Genomic DNA, 20,302 nt, shown 5'->3' with positions numbered 1-20,302 from the left:
TTGGAGATGCATTTCCACATCTCCAGTCCATGGAGACGTCCTCTAAATCAACAGGTGGATCATCCCCATCAATATCAAGTAGACCAATGTAATTCATCCCCTCCCTTCTAGTTTTACATAAGAAGTCTGTGCTGTTTTCCTTTGCATACTTTGTCAAGATTTCTCATAATTTGCAGTGTTCACAATGTTAATGGACTTTAGAGCAACAGACAAAGGCACTATACATTAGCACATTCTACTACACAATTTTCATTCTTGGGTGTGGAGACTACCTGCTGAGAACTTCTTGTTGAGTCTTGACTATCAAAGATTGGAGGATGATGGTATGGAGATGTTTCATCGGTTTTAACTTTTACTGACTTCCCAGTTTCAGTGAAACTGGGAAGTCCATGAACTATCTGGGCAATTATGCACTACCCAAACTGTGGCAACACTCTGGAAATGGGTCCCATATCAGCATGACAATTCTTTTTATCATCACAGCAACAGTCATACAGAAGTGTTGTGTACAATATCATTGAATAGTTGGACTGGCCAGTGAGAACCCAGACCGCAATTCCCTTGAACATTAGTAGAATAAACTGAAATGCTGGATTAGGCTACAGCCAATATATTCTTTTCCAAACTGGCTCTGGCATCTGCTTTGCAGGAGGAATTTATGCAAATTCTGGGTGACACATATTTGAGGCTATCATAAAATATTCCCAGGAGGGTTGACGCTGATTGATATACAAGCCAATGGCAACCCTGCCAACTGTATTAGATTTCTGAATTAACTGAGTGTGTTGAAATACTTTTGGTCAATTTCACAAGCCTTGTATAGAAAGTACATATTCTGGGGGCTTTCCATCCCATATTATATAGTATGAATCAGAGCTGTAATGCTCGATATTATATAACTGTTACATCCTTGAATGGTTCTGGCATTTTCACATAGCTAAGCATATATGGTGGTGGGAAGAGTATAACGGAAGCAAATGTGGGTTACGTAGGTCTTTTTTTTCCCTTTTTGATTGTATCATGGATGGTCAAATTGCTGCTTGTAAACAAAATGAGTCACTTGAAGTGCATTTCACAGCGACATATGGGAGAGAAAAACTCATCCATAAAATAATATTATTTTGCACCTCTTTGTATAGTGATATTTTGCTTAATTGGTATTTTGAAACAAATTTGAATATTAGCTTTTGTGGTTCTGATTTACCAAAACCAAGCATCCCAGGTTTATGTTGATCTTGTAGAGATTCCTAGTTTGTACATATATCATTGAAAAATATTTCTTGACTGAATATCTAGGAGTATGAAAGAGGTTGTTTATGCATGGGTATGGCACTTCCATCATTTCTACTACCTGGCATCATTTATTCATATCTCATATTACCTTCACAACAAGTTGCCTAGGTACTGCACTACTTCGAATAAGTAACACTTCTCTGGTAGAGAAGACCTAGTGCAATACCTAGGCAACTCGTGAAGGTATTCACAATATGAGATATGAATAAATGATGCATTCATACTACCTGGGTAGTAGAAACTATGGAAGTGCCATACCCATGCATAAACAACCTCTTCCATATTTTATCATTATTGAAAATATGTGTGCAATTTGTCATTTTTCATACAATATCCATGACAAAGGACTATTTTGCAATAGACAGTTACTGTTAAACACACATTGGTCTGTACAGTCATGTCTTTTGTCTTCTTGCATAAACAAGCATTTAGTTTATACTCAAAGTTTCTATTTATACTCAAAACATTATCAATATTTTATTTCTGCAAATTCCTTTATTTTGTAAAATTCCAAGGTCTGCTACACCACATTTAATGGTACATGTAGAACAAGTGGAAGAATTTGGTGACTAAAGCTATTTCTCAAATAGTCAAACTCATCATCAAATAACAATCAATAAAAAAAAAAGGTGCAGGGCCCTCCCAAGGCATGGGGCCTGATTGGGTCCAGTCAGTTTAATCAGCCTAAAGCTGATCCTGAAAATAAACAAAAGTTTTACGACAATTTGGAGCTGAAACTTTTTTTTATATATACTTTTCTATAGCCTTAATATCACTAGAATTGTTTGTTTTTGTGGCAACATATAAACTTGATCTTGCACCTATACAGTATAAGTTATTCCTGAACACAGTCAGCCCTGCTAATGAATACCTTTTGCACAAAACACCCATTTCTTGCAACTTGGTTCCTAAACCAAAAATTGTAGAACTGCATTATATTTTTGAAGAAATTAATCTTTGGGAATAACCCAAAAGGTAAACTGCTATCACTTTTAATTTATTTTTTGTTTATGTGAGATTAATTCAGGATGTATATCCTTCATTAACAGAAAACAAACCAAAGTGATATTTTCTATTCATGTCCTCATTTAACAAAATTGTTTTAATTGTGGGACTCTAAGATAGAGCTGTTGGCTGAAGTAAACTTTACAGCATCCTCATAAAAATAGCATGCAGGTAGAGAGTTAACTACAAACAACTTGAAATAAGATTTCCAATTTTTTATTTAATCTTACATATGACATTTCTGTAACATCATACTATTTGGATAATATTAAATACAACTTAGTATTCTTCTGTGGCAAACTGTTTCTTATAGAAAGTTACTAGAGCTGCCTTTATATTAAAAGGATTATCACAGTTTCAATGTAATTTTATACAGAATTATAAGGTTAATGTTGCAAAAAATTCAATTTTGTAATAACACAAAACTCAAATTTGTAAAGGGAAAAAATTAGAGAGAATAAGTCAAGTGTTTAACTGGCACAATACAGTTTAAAGACTTTATAATACATCTGAGTATATAATAGCAAAATTATTATAAACTAAGCTTAAAAGGTGAGTGTACAATTTAGAGCATACTTTAAATCAGTATTATATTTAAAAGTTTAAAACTTCTCCCAATTAAAGCAATCATTACAAATATTTTGGGAGATTTTCATAAACTTTATTATTCTCAGCAAGAGTATTTTAACAAGATATTCATCAGCTTAATCAAACTTTTATGCTGGTGCTGCATTTTAGTACCAAAAAAGACATAAGGAATATCAGCAAACAAATAAACACTCAAATAAAAAATAATTTCATTTAAAAGCCAACAATGATAATTAAAATCACCAAGTACAGAAACGATTAAAATATCTTATCATTGGAATGAGTATTGGTCCTCCCTTTTAAAAAAGGAATTTTCTCCATTTAAAAATTTTCTGATTTAAGGATATACAGTATATATATATATATATATAAAATACACTGATGATGAAATACAATATTACTTTAGATAATAAATTTTACCTTTAAAACAAAATAAATCCTATCAGGGACAGGACTTAAAACAAAATATATGGGAATACAGTAGGTTAACATTAACTGATAATTATAACATCAGAAAGTTAGCTGGAACTTCACCCTCCCTATCATATAATTAAAAACTACTATAAAGACCCTGCATTCACCTTTAATGCATTAGTAAGCATAACTTACTTATCTTTAAGCAAATAGTAGAAAAAAATTTTTTTTATATATATATATAGCTTTTTATACAAAATAATTATTGAGAGTGCCAGACATTTTTCTGAATGGATAAACAAATTCATACAGCTACACGCATCCACAGGACTGGATTTAGGTATAAGCAAAATATCTTGGGGTCTCACTAATCAAGTGCCCCTCACTTCCAGTTTCCTTTTGCAAAGATAAAAATGTATAATTATATATTTTGGTACCTCTTCACATGCTTTGACATAGGTCACACCTAAATCCAGCCCTGGGCATATATATATATACAGGGTTATTCAAAATGAAGTCCGAGGTTTCAAAAAATTCCTGTACTGAAACCCCGGACTTCATTTTGAATAACCCTGTATAGCACACAAGTATAGTGCAAATGCCCATGGAAAATAATAATCAAAACTAATTACTGCTATTCTGGCAAACATATAGTCAGACTTAAATAACTTGAGGATCAAATTTAGATTTATAGCAGTTTCAAAAACACCTTTATAACTTTTCGCACTGCATATTACTAGAATTAAAAAAAGGGGGAGAAAGCTAAAGGATGGTCAGAAACATACGAGGAGTCAACCAAAACTTAAGAATGCTGATACATTTTAATGTAAACAATAATTCATATTTATCTTTTGTCTTTCACTCTCAATAGATCCTCAAAAAAGTACTTGCAGAATTCATTTCTATCAGGATATGACAATTTCCAGCAGTTCACAATTTTTAATCTACTTGGTTACAGATATCTGTTCTTAATTTAAATTGGCTACAATACGCTAACTTGATATTTATGTTAGATAACTATAGAGAAGTGAGAGCAGATCAATAAAATTACTGTAATATTCACCATATTATTCTTGAAGATATGTGAATAGACATTACTTTGAAGTTTTGAGCAATGAAGCTAGAGAATGGAAAATTTCTACTTACGGTATACACTGCACATATTCTTCTTCTATCATATCCTTGTTCTTTGGTTTAAAAGAACAATTAGCATAAATATGTGATCTCTAGAGCAGCAATTTCCAACTTTATCACTTCATATGCTTTAAGGAGAATGGTAAAAAATCAAAATAAAAATTAAAGGACTGGTTAATATTATGAAGAATTAAGATTTTAAACATTCCATCGTATGTTTAACCCTAAGCAGATGTGTGTAGTCTGCTTAAGGTTTCAAGAAAGTTCTTGTCCTAGTTTCTCTATTAAAAATTCAAGAAATCTCTACTGAAAGGGTGAAATATGACCAGATGTATGCCTGTAGAATAGTAAAACTTCTATTACAGACAGACAATCTGAAGATTACCATTTGGAGATTGCTGCTCTAGAGATTTAAAGATTAAAAGATTTTATTACCTATTTAAATTTCTTAACACTCTTTTTAAGTAGTTCACTGTATTTATCATATTAAAATATCATTTACACAGTCTTAAATTACTCTTGCATCACAAGCAAACTACAGAAGTCAACAGGTATATACTTCAAGAATGCACTGCACTAGAAAATATTCCACTAAGAAATAATTATAACAAACACATTTCAAACTTAAGTGAATGTGCCTGCTCTGTGCTTTGTAAAACTGCATTTGAGTTTTTAACATCAGCCATTGTATTTGTCATATTAATGGAAAGCTAATATAAGCAAGTGATGTCATAGAAGAAATAATGTAGTTTGGTGTGCAAGTATTTTCTTTTGCTACACTAAACAGTCCTCACTAGTAAAGATGGATTTTACAAGCACCCAAGTAAAAACCTTTTTCTTTTACATCTCCTTCATCTAGTTCCTTTTCTTTATTCTCTGTTTCCAGTTTCCTCATCTAATTTCTTTTTATTCAATGTTCATTATCTTACCTCCTCCCCCAACTTGCTTCAAATTGGGTCAAACAGTATATAAAGTTGTTTTTAATATACTGCTTTCTAAAGAAGAAACTTTTGAAAAGCAAATCCAAGCCTTAGGGGCCTTAGCCACATCCATTCACTTGGGTTTCGTGTTTCATATTCCTGTTCTAAAGTTAGTTTAATATTTCATGTTTAAATTTTGTTCTGTTTCTTATATTTGTATAATGGAGGGTTTCAATTTGAGAGCCCATTATTTTGATAGTTACAGAGGCAAGCTTTAATAGTCATCTTTCTCAGTTTCAGGTATCGTTTTTTATGATTAATAACCATGTTAGATTCCATTATTAGTAGTACATTTTCTAATGTAATAATTCAATGTAATTAACATTCAGTGCTTTAAGGAATTCCAGTAGTGGGGCTCAAGGTAATTGAAACTTATGCCCAAGTTTAAGTAGTTTGAAGTACAGCATAAGAATGATGATACCACTTATGCATTGCTTAACTGACTGTATTTTCTTTTTAATGACACCATTACATGGAAAACTTTATACTGAAAAAATATCAGAAAATACACATCACCTTTGGATTTAATTTTATTTTTTGTTTCTAACCATGTTTATATAACAATTTTATTGATGGAATTATTTTCTGTGTACTCACAATGTAGGCTTTAAAGAAAACTAAGTGATTTTCCTCTTGATATTCTTCACCTGGGACTAAGTTTTATTCTTTTGTCACTTTTCATATATATCACCAGACTAGAAAAAGTTTCCAATTTGGAGAAGAGGACAAACCCTGATCACTCAAGGGAATTTTTTCTATCTCACATATGCACATGTGTTCACTAATTGCAAAGTACATATGTTCTTCTTGGCACTAACTGGTGGCATGAACCAGTACTAAAAAGCAAAACATTACATTTTATGTTCCATACTGTATCTTTCTTGTGTTCTTTGTGGGTTGATCTATGGTAAGTTAAAGTAGAATACTGATTAGAATCAAAAGAGCAATGCAGCCCAATTTAAAAAGTAAAAAGATATTTTGGAAGGTTACTAATAAAAGGACCAAGTGATATTTCTATAGAGGATATGATGATCATAGTAACATTGTATAAGGAAATTGAAAGACTACACTTTGAATGCTGTATCCAGGTGTGGGTACTGCACCTAAAAAAAGATATTGAGTTCTTGAAAGGGTCCAAAGGTGGGCAATGCTGCTGGTGAGATCAGCAAAAGAGTGTCCACCATGAGGAAAGAGTGAATACATGGGCTACACAGCTTGGGAACTAGACACTTTAGAAGAGATCTGATTGAAGTGTATAAGGCTCTGCGAGGTTAAAGTAAAACAAACAAGGATGAAATTTTTACTGATATTAATGATTCCAGAACTTGGGGAGAGAAGTTTAGGATGAACTGCAGGAAAGTTTCTTTTGGCTAGCGAGTTGTTAATTACCGTAATAAGTTTCCCACATGAGTGGCTGAGGCTGACAGCTTGGGAAAATTCAAAGCTCAGCTGAATAGATACAATGTGAGGAGGGAATAGCTAGTGTAGCAAAAGCCCAGGCCTTGCACCATATGACTATAAGATGCCTATTTCTAGTTCCAAATCCAACTCTGTTTCCAAAGGAAGAGAATCTTCTCCCATCCTTATGGAAATTTCTATCTGTGACCGAAAACACAGCTCTTTTTGAAATCTCATACCCGCCTAAAACAGATATGCAAATGGCCTTTTTCACATCTGGGAATATTTCATATCCCTAGATGTGAAATATTCCCTGATATCCTAGTATTGCTTTCATGCATTAACTGGAGACAGACTGCTCCTCTTTACTGCTCCCTGATATTCACATGCAGTCAGCCCTCGTATAACACGTGTTTACATTACACGAATTCGATCATACACGATTTATAAATAGGGGAACGATATCTTATATAACACGAACAGAATTCGCTTATGCACGATTTGCCTTTGTGTTTACAAGAAATGGCAGTCGAACGCGGAATCACCCCAACCGATAGGAATGAAGAGAAGATTCCGAAAATGTATTTATGTGTTTTATATCAGTGAAGGGGAAAACACATTTCACCATAATAACGTAAAAACCAACACAATTCCAACTATCGGTATAATCGCAAATGCAATTAGATCGAGTTTACTACCAGTTTATAACAAATTCCACTAGCAGAAATGCAACTGGAAATTGTTTTTATTGTTTTATGGTAGTAACCCCTAGAAATGTGCTTTAGTAAAATGTGAGGTGTTAATAGTGGCCTTTACGGTGTTGTTTATTCAGTTGCTACACGTGCGCAGCTTTGTTTATGTGTATCAAGCGTGCCTCCTCGTTTTGTAATTGTGCTTTATTCCCTAAAAATGAGTAAAATACTTAAAAGGTGTGAAAAGTAAGCGTCCTGGTGAAGACACTGCAGATTCAGAGAGAAAAAGAAAAGCAATATCGATAAACAGAGGCAGACTGGGTCAAAAATTCTTACCCGGGAAAATTTGTAGTGTCCTCACACTAGCATTTATGGCCAAAATCACACCGGCCTCTGGCCCACCGGGGTTTCCCCGGTAAGGCTTATGGCCAGTCCGCCTCTGTCGATAGCGAAAAAATATGAAACTGTGAAACGCTTTGAGCGAAATGAAAGACCAGGTGATATTGCACGTGATACAGACCTAAATGAGGCAACGCCGAGAATTACAAAGAATGCAGAGAAAATAAAAACAACTTTCATAGCAGGAACAACTCAAAGTGTAATTAAAATTCATTATAATAAGACACAAAGAATTGGAAGAGATGCAACGGCTGTCAACTGTTTGGATAGAAAATCAAACAAAAAACAAGTTTCCTTATGACAGAAGCAAAAGCATTAGCAATATTTTATTACGTAATAGTCGTAATAAAATACTTACGTATTTTATTACGATTATTTATTGTGTTTGGTAATGTTTTGGTTACAAATGTGTGTTCATTCGTGGGTGGTCGGCACCTAACCCCATTTTTCCCATAGGGCCTGTTGTTCATATTGCACGATTTTGCATTGCACGAGGGTTTCTAGGAACACAACTATCGTGCTATACAAGGACTGACTGTATATACAAGCTTAAGATATTCTGTGGTATGGTGTACAAAAAACCAACTGGAAGTTCCTCCACTTAAATTTATTCAAATAAATCCTCATAGCAAAAGCAAGCAATATCAAGAGCTGTGTCAGCTGTGTGCAATAACCAGGAACTCAATAAAGAGTTCCAGATCAGAAAATCCTAATGAATTAATGAATACCAAAAAGGTTCATAATGAGATTTTGATAAAATCCTCCTCCCAGAGAAACAACTTCAAAGGTTTTACATTGTCCTGCAAATTAGTGATAAAATGGACAGAATAGCCAAAAAGTATAACATATTTTTCCTCGGAACCAAAAGTAAGTTCATCAAAATATCGCCCCCCCCCAAACACATCTAAGAATATTTTTAAACAGTAGTGCCCTGTTGAATTAAGTCCACTGCATATGATTGTAGTTACAGTAGGCAGAGCTTCTGCAAATTACATAAAAGAATGTAATTTGCAAAATTCCGCATTCTTTTGATGTGTAAAATGTCCACAAGCAGATACCAAATCACTGCCCCCCCCCATTTCTACAAAAATGCATAAATCTAATCTGGGGGGGGGCAGTGAGAGAGCCCAGAACAACCAAAACTGCTCTCCATTGTTGGGGGGAGCTCTTAACTTTTCACAAACCTAGTAAAAATCACACATCTCACAGAAATGCAAGAGGTATTTTATTAACTTTTATTATTAACCACTGTTTACTAAATATCATCAACTAATACTAACTTTCATATCTTTTAATGCATTTCATAGTGAAAAATTGTGTGTAGACTTTTTTTTTTTTTTTTATCACAATACCAATACCAAATAAAAGCTGGATCTATAGTGAATGCTTGGAAAACCTGTCAGTTATACTAAAATTCTGAATTCTGGACTGCATTTTGGATAAAGCAATATTTGTTGTAAACACAGAGATTGTATATAGGGTTGAATTGTAAACTGCTAGAATTTCTATAAAGTGATATGTTCATTTTATCTTGTCTATCTATGTAACATAGATAAGCTCTGTATGTACTGGAAATCAGCAATATAACAGTCCAGATAATCAGGAAATAAAACATATTCTTCTTGGTATCAAAGAAAATAAGCTTATTGGGACGACCATCCCCACCCACTACACGGTATTCTATAATTTTCTATAACTGTCATAGCATGAGGCTTTTGCCCCAAATTATCTTAATTTATTGGGCAAGAAAGGATATACATAAACATTCAAAGAGAATTCATGAGATATGACCAATCAGCAACTCTATAGCAATATAGCAATATCAATATCATTAACCATTTTGAAACACATAAGGGGCATATATTTAAACTGGAAAAGTATGGTTGCAAAATAGATTTGCAAAATTTTGCATTCAGCCAAAGAGTAATCAATCACCGAAATAACCTAGTGTTATGGAGGGGAGCAGTGTGAATACATTTAAAGGTCTCGGCAATTACTGAAAGGAATGAGGAAATGAAAGTGTGTTTATGTTTTTTTTTTTTTTTTTGTTTTTTTTTAATAGCTAGTGCCATAGAAGCATTGCTTCCTTGCATCATGCTGCCAATACTAACACATTAATTTTATTTAATTTCTTATTTTACTTTTAAAATACTCATAAAATGTGTTTAAAATTATAAAACAGGATGTTATACTGTATATAATAAATACAACACATTCTTAACCACTACAGCAGATACACCCTTTGCTTTTACTGCAGTTGGGTACATGGAGTGCATAAAGCAGCCTAAAATCAGAAGCTTGCAGAGGGTCTAAGTAAAGATACCTCAAAATCAAGAAGAGTAGAGATTCATCCTCACCTTATGTTTTTAATTTTGGCAAGGTTTAAACTACCTAGTAAATGCAATGGGCCTTAAAAGCTCACAGCAGAATTTTCTCATTAAAAATTATTTTTATGGTCAAAAACTAGAAATTGTATTACAAAAAAATATATATTCAGGACTTTGCATGGGCAACTCACCATCTCTTTTGCTATCAAAGATTTTCATCACTAATCTTGAGATCTGCTTCTTTACCAACAAAAATTGGTAAAGAAGAAGACCAACCTAAGTTACAGATAAGATATGTCAGTAATATTCTCCTAGTACAGCACCACGGTAAAAGTAGACTAAGACAGCCATTCCCAAAAAACCCACAGATACAGGCAAGATCCTAAATTTCGAATTTTTCCACCCATTTGCATCCAAAACCAGCCATAAAATCATAACTCAGGAGAGTTCTTCAAATATGAGATCAGATAAGGAATGCCCTCAACAAGAATTAAACAACATTAAAATCATTCAAGCCTACAGCTACTCAAAAATCACTGAAAAAACTTTAGCTATAGTTAATATCATAACTAATTTCCAAAGCCTTAATGTTAAATCCAGATATCATGTTAACAATCTAATTATAAGTTACATCCCAGAATATATCATTAACAAAATAAAGGCAGCTAAATCTCACAATATCCAGCCCTATGTAAGGTCAGTTTCTTTAAAACAGCTTCTGTTTAAAAGGAATCAACCTCAGAAGTCATATAATTTTCAATGCTCATGCAATTTCACATACATAGGAGAATTCCATTGGAGATTATACAAATGAATTGATGGGTACAGAAAGATACTATATGGCAGGATCAATAAATCCAAAATTCAACCAAACAATTTACAATATGTTCTAATTGAGGTCATGGAGAGAGTGAAGAAAAACTACAATCCCAAAACAGATCTACTGTATCGTAGGAGCATGGGATTCCACAAAGACGACAAACCTAAAAGGTCTTAGTATTCACATTTCATAATCTGGTATTTAATCTCGAAAGTTACACTCTTGGTTGATATTCTCTGTGAAGATTTTCTTGTCCTCAACTCCCAAGAAAATAGCAGTCAGCTTCCTTGGTCAGCTGAGGACTGTGTTAGACAGAACATTATTCATGTAGAAACACTTTAATAAATATCTTTAAACAAAATTATCATGTGGCATAAGTGTTCTTTTTTCATTTAACTACTAATAATGACAAACATATTTCCCCCTTTTTCAAACAATTAAAAATATACTGTATTTTGAAAACTGTATTTACTTTTAATTTTTTTTCTAACAAAAGCAATTTCATTGTTATACTTTCTCTGCAAGATCATGAGATGTTCCTTTTCACACCATCACACTGTTTCTCACAAGTTCTACTTGTTTTAACTTTTAAATTAAAAAATATATAATAACAATAAATATCACAAATTTTAAAAACATTACTTAAAGGAGTTATGGTACTAGTGACATTAGACGTAACATCGCAAATACATTAAATTGATTATCATCTGACTGCTTCCCTTTAAAAACTGATTCTATTAATAGTAACTCCATCCTTAGGCTGTCTGAATAGAATTGGGATTTACAGTAGGAAGTTTAAGTTGGATGATGACTGAGAAGTATATTCTAGACTAGTTTGCATATAAGTAGGAGGGAAAAACTCAAGTTAATGTGAAACATGAGTAGAAGTTTCTAGAGAGAAATTCTTCCCTGCTTGTGGTAGGAGAGTGAAATTCATTTCAAAGTCTTAATATCAATAAATACAGATAGGATGTTATTAACACCCAATATGCTTATCTGTGATTGACCCATTATCAAACATGCCCTAGACACAACCACACTGACTGGTATCATTCATTATCTTAATTTTTCTAATCAGTATTTTGAAATATTGATTAGAAATTCAAAAGTATATCTAACACCTTCCACCTAGTGATGGGCATAATCAAGAGTCAAATGAAATAGTTGATTATGGCATTTTCATAATCAATTATGAAATTCATAACACAAAAATTGAAAGATTAAAAAAAAAAAAAAAAAAAAAACAAGAATGGGGGATTTGATCTATTTATATCAGAACTATTGCCTGGGTGGGAGCAGCACCCACCCAGGCAATAGTTCTGTTCACTTACGCACATACGTATATACACATAGAAGAATGGATTATGAAAATCATTCAACTTTCATAATCAATTTTTAAATAATTGAAATATATGATTAATCATTTAACTATGCCCATCACTACTTCCACCAAATTGAGCAAGGTTTCAAACACTTCTTAAATCACATTCTGCTAAGGCAATGCGATATACACATTTTTTTAATCTATAAATCTTAAACATTAATGACAATAAGTTATCTCTATGTATTAGCCTACCTAACAAAGTTTGGAAACCCACTGAATTAAACCGTGTGTAATGAATGGATGATATACGTAAAGGGTTAGCATTAGCATTAGTAGGGGCATTTGATGCAAGAAAGAAAGCTTATGCAGCATCAGCCAAAAAAAAAAAAAAAAAAAACTGAGCAAGGGTTCATGAACTTAAACTGAAAAAGGATGTGTTGCAGGATAGATGTGAAAAAATTTGCTTTCAGCTAGAGCATGATTGATTGCTGGAACAAAATTCCATCTAATGGGTAGTTTAAATAAATTTTAAAAAGAATCAGACAAATTATTAGAGGGAAGGGACAACTAAGGTGGGCAGTGTTCATTTTTTCCTTGGTAATATTGTATATATAAATTTGTTTCCTTGTATCATTGGCCAATACTAATATTCTTCAAAAATACTAATAAACTAGGTGTGTCAGGGCAACTGGGATCTTGACCCAATGCCCCCTCAGGGAGTTGGCTATATGGCTACTGAATTAAGGAGATGGGTTGCTGCCAATATGGGATTAAGTGAACTGAACGGGATAAATTATAAGCAAGAAGAAGCAAATAAAGCACATATCATCTGGAGTGCTGCCCAGGCCAATAAAGACCCCACTGTGTCTGTCAAAAAACCAGGATACAAAGTGCTAAATATGCTACTGAAACAATCATCAAGATAGGTATAATCAATGTTAGAAGCTTAAATGGCAGAAAGGTGGAAGCAGCAGGACAATATGATATCAGAACAAAGGTATTGCAGAAACCAAAAGGATGTTTGTTTTTTTTGTTTTTTTTTTGGTTTTTAGGAGCATTAGCAACTAAGGCCATATATTTCTCCGGGATATGCGGTGGTCATTCCCTGACCTTTCTGCATCTTCCATATTTGGTGGTGATGGGCTCGAACCCCAGTCTAATCAAGAAGTATGTGATACGCACCACTGCTCCTTCCCACCTGGCTATGGAGGCACTACCAAAAGGATGAATAATACAGGAGAACTGAAGCTATCTTAAAGTGGAAGTAAGATACAGTGCAAGGAAGGTGCAGCAATAACTTTTAAAACTAGTCTGGAAGAAAGTTTAATTGGCTGAAAAGCATTATCCAGCAGAGTTATGTGGATAAATTTTAAGAAAAAAGCTGAGTTATGAAATTTATGTATATGGCCCAGTTAGAGGTTCAGGAAAATATGGAACAGATGGGATCTTAAATATGTAAAAAGAGCAATAGAAACTAAAGACAAAGAAAGATTAGTAATAGAAAAAGATCTGAACAGCAGGGTAAGAAATGACAATTACATCTACAATACAGATATCCTAAGAAAATGATAAAAAGTTACCAGAATTTTGTACAAGCCAAAGGTTAAAAAAAAAGGTTACAAAAAATTTTGTACAAGATAACTGACTATACATCATAACAGAAAAGCATTGTAAACACTAGATGAATACAAAATGGTACACAGGGGATTTGAGATTGGTAGTAACTATAATCACATACTGAGAAAATTAAAAATGATAATTAGTTCCAAAAATAAGAGGTATAAAAATGAGATAAAATTGAAAAAAAAAAAGAAAAAAAATCAAGCAGCTCTCAGATTTATCAACTATTAAATATACCACATATTCCAGAGTACAAGTCTACTTGTGAAAGTACAAAAATTACCTCTAAAATCATTACTAAACTTATTGCCAGGAATGAAGCTTAGATTTTACATTCATATATACCTAATATATACCATATAGACCAATATAAGTCAATCTTTCAAGCACTAAAAAAAAATTGTCTAAAATTTTAAGGTTTACTCTCCCCCATCTAACCTTCCTTATGAACGTGAACAAAAATGGAGTAAATTGGTTTTTCCATGGAGTTAATCCATGGAATAAATCTGTGTTTTTCTTGCTGAAGTTTTTATTGCTCATATTATGCTGATCCCTTACAAACTGCTATCAAGTCTTCAATTCTAAAATATAATTATATAATATTTAGTACTTGCTAAGCTGAATGAAATGATTCATTTGACCATGTATATAAAATAATTTAATAATCCTGTATATAACTTTCTTTTATGGAAAGAGGGAGAATATAAAATCCAAAAAAAGTGCAATTTTCTTATTCGTTGTTAAAGAATATTTGTACGACATGACTAGATTGGTGATATGGGTATTTCTAGTTTGATGAGTGAACTCTATTAAGTTAAATCTATACATTGTTATTGGGAGCTAAAGTAACTATCACTAATTCATCACAACAATGGAAATAACATGAGGTATTCTTAAACAATTATATATTCATCAATGACATGATTGTGTTTGGTCTGTCTGAAATTTATCACTGTTCTGCACAATAACATTTACACCATTATGTGCTATTTTACAATATATTACATATTCATTAATTTCAATCATGAAAACAAATTCTACAAAATATACACTAAGAATTTTATGATAATTAAATAGTCACCACCAAATCAACATAATTCATGTCTCAAATAATTACATAATTCTGGTGATTTTCAAATAATTATGATTACATTGGTAATTCAAAATCATTAACTGAAGCATACCTGACTAGTTTTCTATACAGCACATTTAATGCTATTTACAAATATTGAATTGCACTGAACATACAAAATTAGTAATAATTACTAACTACTTATACATTAAGCGTGATTCTCTCTTCCTTCTCCCTCTCTGAAAACAAGTTGATAAAGGTAGGATTCAAAATTTTATATAATTAAAATTAGTTCACAAAACAGCAACAAACTTATTGAAATTACAAGTTATTTATTTATGCAAATACTTACAAAGACAACCCCTCATCAAAAAAATATTCACTGTACTTCTTAGCTATGGAATACAGAGAAAAGTAAACACTTTTAGATGTTCATGAAATATAAGTATATATATGATCAGAAATTCTCAAATATCAAATAATGGATAAATGCTGACTTTTTAAAATCATTGCTAGAAATATAATTTCCAATTCTCAAAAAGCATGTGGAGCATTTCATTCCATCCAGAATCAGGGCTAACCTATGATGAAGACTAATTTCCAAGAACACAAAAAATCAAAGAGAAAATTTTACATTCTGGACCATCTTGCAAGACGTTTTACCCCAATACTGCACCTCCCTGCTACAGAAACAAATCTCCAACAATGAAATATTAGATACTATGACAGTTGGGGATGGAGAATCTTTTAGCCATTTCAAAATCCATTCTACTAGCTAATTCAGGCACAATCCCCTGGAAGCACCTATCTTCTCTAAAGATTTATTTACACTTGCCAAGCTGGCTACTTATTGGATTCATATTCTATCTACTGAAGATATTATCCCATGCCCAAATCAGCTACAAGAGAAATCACCTCCTTCCACTTTGGGTGGTACTCACCAGTTCATTAAGAAGGGTATTTCCGAGCAATACCATTCAGCGTATTTCAACACATTATCCATGGGGTGCCAGAACCACAAGACTGTTGTCCTCAGTATATATTGCCTAAGTTATCTAAAACATTTTCATAAAGAACCACTGGGTAAGAGCTAGAATAGGAAAAACTACTTTAAAGTAATTCATCCACTCAGGGAAGCTGCACATTTCTAAAAAACTTTTTTTAACAAAATAACTAGAAAAATTAACATTTTACAAGTGAATAAATCATGCTGAACTTGCTAACATCACTACTATGAAAAAAGAGATAAACCGAGGACTTATACTGAGCACTGATGACTGATATTTTCTGTGCTAAATACAAGTAGAGCCACTTAACATGGTGACTATGAGGTCTGCATCAATAAATAAAATGGAACATGTATTGATATGTTTGAAAACACATAAACTTGACTAAAATCTATAAGAAAAGTACGCTTTCAGAAAAACCATGAAAAAAAATACCAAAAAATCTAATGAAGCTGAAAAGTTGGCAAGTACACAAACACAATAGAATAAATGTTTCTGTCAATACTCAAACTGATTAATTTGCATAATGTAGATCTTATATAAGCCAAAATGTTGGGGTAATAACTGCCCCTTGTCCATAAGTGAACTTCAAATTCAATTTGACATTAAGTCATAAAGTCAAAGTTTTACTTGGTTCTACTGACATGCCTTAATAAAATTCTGTGAGAAGACATTTCTAGTTTCCAGATCTCTTAGTTCAATTACTCTAAATAAGTGCATAACATGAAATTAAAGATATTTTCCTGATCTTATGTCTGCAATTAGCTCAGACATCTAAAACAGACTTTGCTCCATATAACTGGGATCAACAAGCAATACGAAAGAACTCTCAAATTTCAAGGATACTACCCTGCAATGACAGACTGCCTGTTCAAACAAACAAAGAATCAATAGTATTCAAATGAGAACAATCAATCAATCAAGAACAATCATTACCTCAATCAACTCAAACAATCAACAGAACACAAACTTCTTATGAGTGTTCTAAATTTTAGTTACATCTCTATTTATAAATGTATATAATATCATTTAAACTTAGAAACATTACCAATTTGTATCTCTTCATCTATACACAGCAGATAAACTGAAGATAATTACATAAGATATACACACACGTATCAGATAAAGAACACAATATTAAATATTCATATTTACATATATTTTTTCCATTCCTGTTTTAACCTAATTTTAAGTGGAAAATAAAATATTTTTTAAGTTTATTATTTTCAAAAGTTCTTGGATAGACACCATTTAACTCCAAAGAATTTTGTGTCTACATTATTTTCCCTCTCACACTAACAAACATAACAGACAATCATAAAAAATAATTTTTACCATGGTCTATTCATCATGCATTAGTTTGCATAACTGCTTATTAGTGATATTATTGCTAAATATTTTTCATTTGCATTAAGCTGTTAATTTTTGTGTCACATTCTATTAATAAAGTGAAGACACAATGTGATGGGAAAAGAAAAATAGGAGTATATACAGTAAAATTTAAACAAATTATCAAATTATGTTGACAATAATGTAAACTACGTTACAGGAATATTAATTTAAATCACACACATATATATACAAAAAGTATTCTAACCAAAATTTGAGTACCCAGGTGTTTCCTATATGCAAATAAAAATTGTAAACGACAACACCTTAAAAAGTGATTTTCCCAAAACCGTTTTGTCAGTTATCACTATGTACTCTTTGTTTACAGAAAATTCCACAGCATTCCCTCAATCAAGGATGCAGGTTTTTTAGAAAAATGAGAACATGTCCCATTATTTTTTAACACTGCCCCTATAAAAATGAAGCTGATTTCTTAGTACCTAATTAGAAGACAGCATTCTCATAATCTATATATTAGCTGGAAAATTGTATCATGTAACATGAAATCTACACCTAGTTAGAATACGTGCTAGATAATTTGAAAAAAAAAACAAAAAAAAACATACTATTCTGCATTATGCATTTTTCTTCACTGCATGGAGACACTATTATCCCTCCAGTGAAAAAGCTTGGACTCATCCTCATTTTACAAATGATATAAATATTTATGAGTAAACCTAAAAGTTTACTAATATCACTTTTTAATCCACAGAAAAATCCAGCACCATTATAGTCTGACGTACCCTTTCTGTAAACAGACCTCCAACAATCAACTTTAATGGAAATCCTCTTCATAATCAAAAAGAAATTAACTACCTCAGAGTTGTCACAGACAAAAATGAACCTTTATCCAGTATATAAAACACCTCAAGGCTAAAATAAAAGATTTCATCACACTTCTCTCTCATGTCACCTACTGCAACTAGGGCCTCAGGGGCCATAATTTTTAGCTCATCCAAAGCAGTATTTATTCCTATTACTGTATATATACAGAATGAGTCTCTGCTACTGCAGAACAAGTGTTCTCAAATTTTGAAGCCATCTGGAACAAATTCAGCATCAGATCCTCTCCTCTTCCAGACCTCGAGGTAATAACCAGCAAAATTCCCGTAAACCTGCATGTTGTATATCATGAGCTTCTACATGCCATGAAATGAAATATAGTAACTGAGTTTTTTGGATATCTGTACCATTGCAAATTCTGACCCAAAAGTCGAAAGGTGATGCAAATGCACTCAAGGACATCTGGCAGTCTAGATCAGTGTTCTGCAAGAGGTGTGCTACAAACTTTGCTGAAGCTGTACCTATAAATACTATACATATTATGATTATAAATTGACAACTGAGAACTTTTACCTGTTGTAAGAAATGAACTGTACATTGTTTACTCCCAATTATAGTTTTTATATATGTTTGCAATGCTACTCATTGTTATATTTCACAATATGCAATTTTTACTGAAACAACAATGTTGTATGTGTGAGACAGTATTATTTTTAATGTGAGTATCCAACACTTGCTTTCTAAAACTATTTTGTGTTTGCCATTCCAATATTTCACATTTTGTCACTGACTGAAATAAGATGCCGCCTGTTCAATGTGATACTTGTGGCGCAGGCACAAGTATCACATTTAATACTTGTTGGATTGTTGGAACAATAATAATTGATTCTATTATGACTTATAGCATATTTATATTAACATTGCCGTAAATTATGCTTTTTGGGAGATTAACCTTTTGATGTGCTGTATTGTGTCATGGACAGCTTAACCGCTTCATGGATTATCCAGAGATATCTCATTTTTAGATTTTAAAGTTATTTGAAACATACACGAAATATCTCGGATACAATAATACCCGAAGCAAACAATAATACTTCCAAATTTAGGACTGAAACGTATTTTCTCTGGCATTTATCTGGCTAATTTTGCATTAGGCAGGTAAATCCCGAGTTTTCTCAGGATTTTCTTATGCCTGGCAGCAAACGAATGGTTTTCGTTTTACTTATATTGTACAGCAATGTCAGAACAGTAGCGCGCATTACTGTGCCGCCAATAAGCAAAATATAATTTGCCATCCTAAATGCAGAATACTGAACCCACAAAAATAATTCACAAAAACAATATCGAAAAATATTTCAGCACCCTCTTGATTTGCTGCCTGTAAGCGACGCTTACCTCGCCTGTCCACTTGTGGCGGCCATGTGTCAGAATGTAGTTAGTTCGCGATTACTGCTTGTGGCGGGAGGTTACTGCTTGTGCATTCCACTTGATTTTTTAAATTTATTTATATAATGAGTAATGAACATTTTTTCTGTGCCTTTCTTTTAGCTCAAGCGCTAATTTATTTAAAAATCTGTATAATTTGCATACTTTTTGGCATACACGAGATTAGTATTAGTAATGGCCGCATGGTGCAAGAAAGCCTATGGCTTATGCTGCACCAGCCAAAAAAAAAAACTGAATAAAACAATGATAAAAAAAACAACTAATAATTAATAAATGAAAAGGAAATTAAACTTATCATCCTATGCATTTCCCTCATCCAAAGGTATTATCCAGATGACCATTGAATTTCCCCAAACTGTCAGCCTCTACCACCCATGTAGGCAACTTATTCCTGTAATTTATAACTCGCTGGCTAAAATAAAACTTCCTGCAGTCCAATCTAAACATCTCCCCCCTGTAACTTGAATTTATGTCCCCTAGTTCTAGCATCATTTATAATCTTGAAAGTTTCATCCTCATTCATTTTACTGATGCCTCTCAGAGCCTTAAACACCTCAATCAAATCTCCTCTAAGGTGTCTAGTTTCCAAACTCTGCAACCCACATATTCGA

At 32.7% G+C, this 20,302-nt stretch overlaps 1 protein-coding gene across 1 annotated transcript in view; it reads right to left on the bottom strand.

The window, feature by feature from the left end:
• Positions 1-3,627: 3,627 nt before the first annotated feature.
• Positions 3,628-20,302, bottom strand: part of FucT6 (alpha-(1,6)-fucosyltransferase 8) — a 106,294-nt gene continuing 89,619 nt past the window's right edge. Inside the window, exon 10 of the mRNA XM_090386858.1 lies at positions 3,628-3,696. The gene's annotated coding sequence lies outside the window, so the exon portion shown is untranslated. The remainder of the gene's footprint in view (positions 3,697-20,302) is intronic.

This window comes from Mastigoproctus giganteus, chromosome 12 (assembly GCF_048544385.1).
Source record: "Mastigoproctus giganteus isolate SK-2022 chromosome 12, ASM4854438v1, whole genome shotgun sequence".
Lineage (NCBI taxonomy): Eukaryota > Metazoa > Arthropoda > Arachnida > Uropygi > Thelyphonidae > Mastigoproctus > Mastigoproctus giganteus.
Note: the sequence above shows the minus strand (reverse complement) of the source record. Positions and strands in the feature narration are given on the sequence as shown.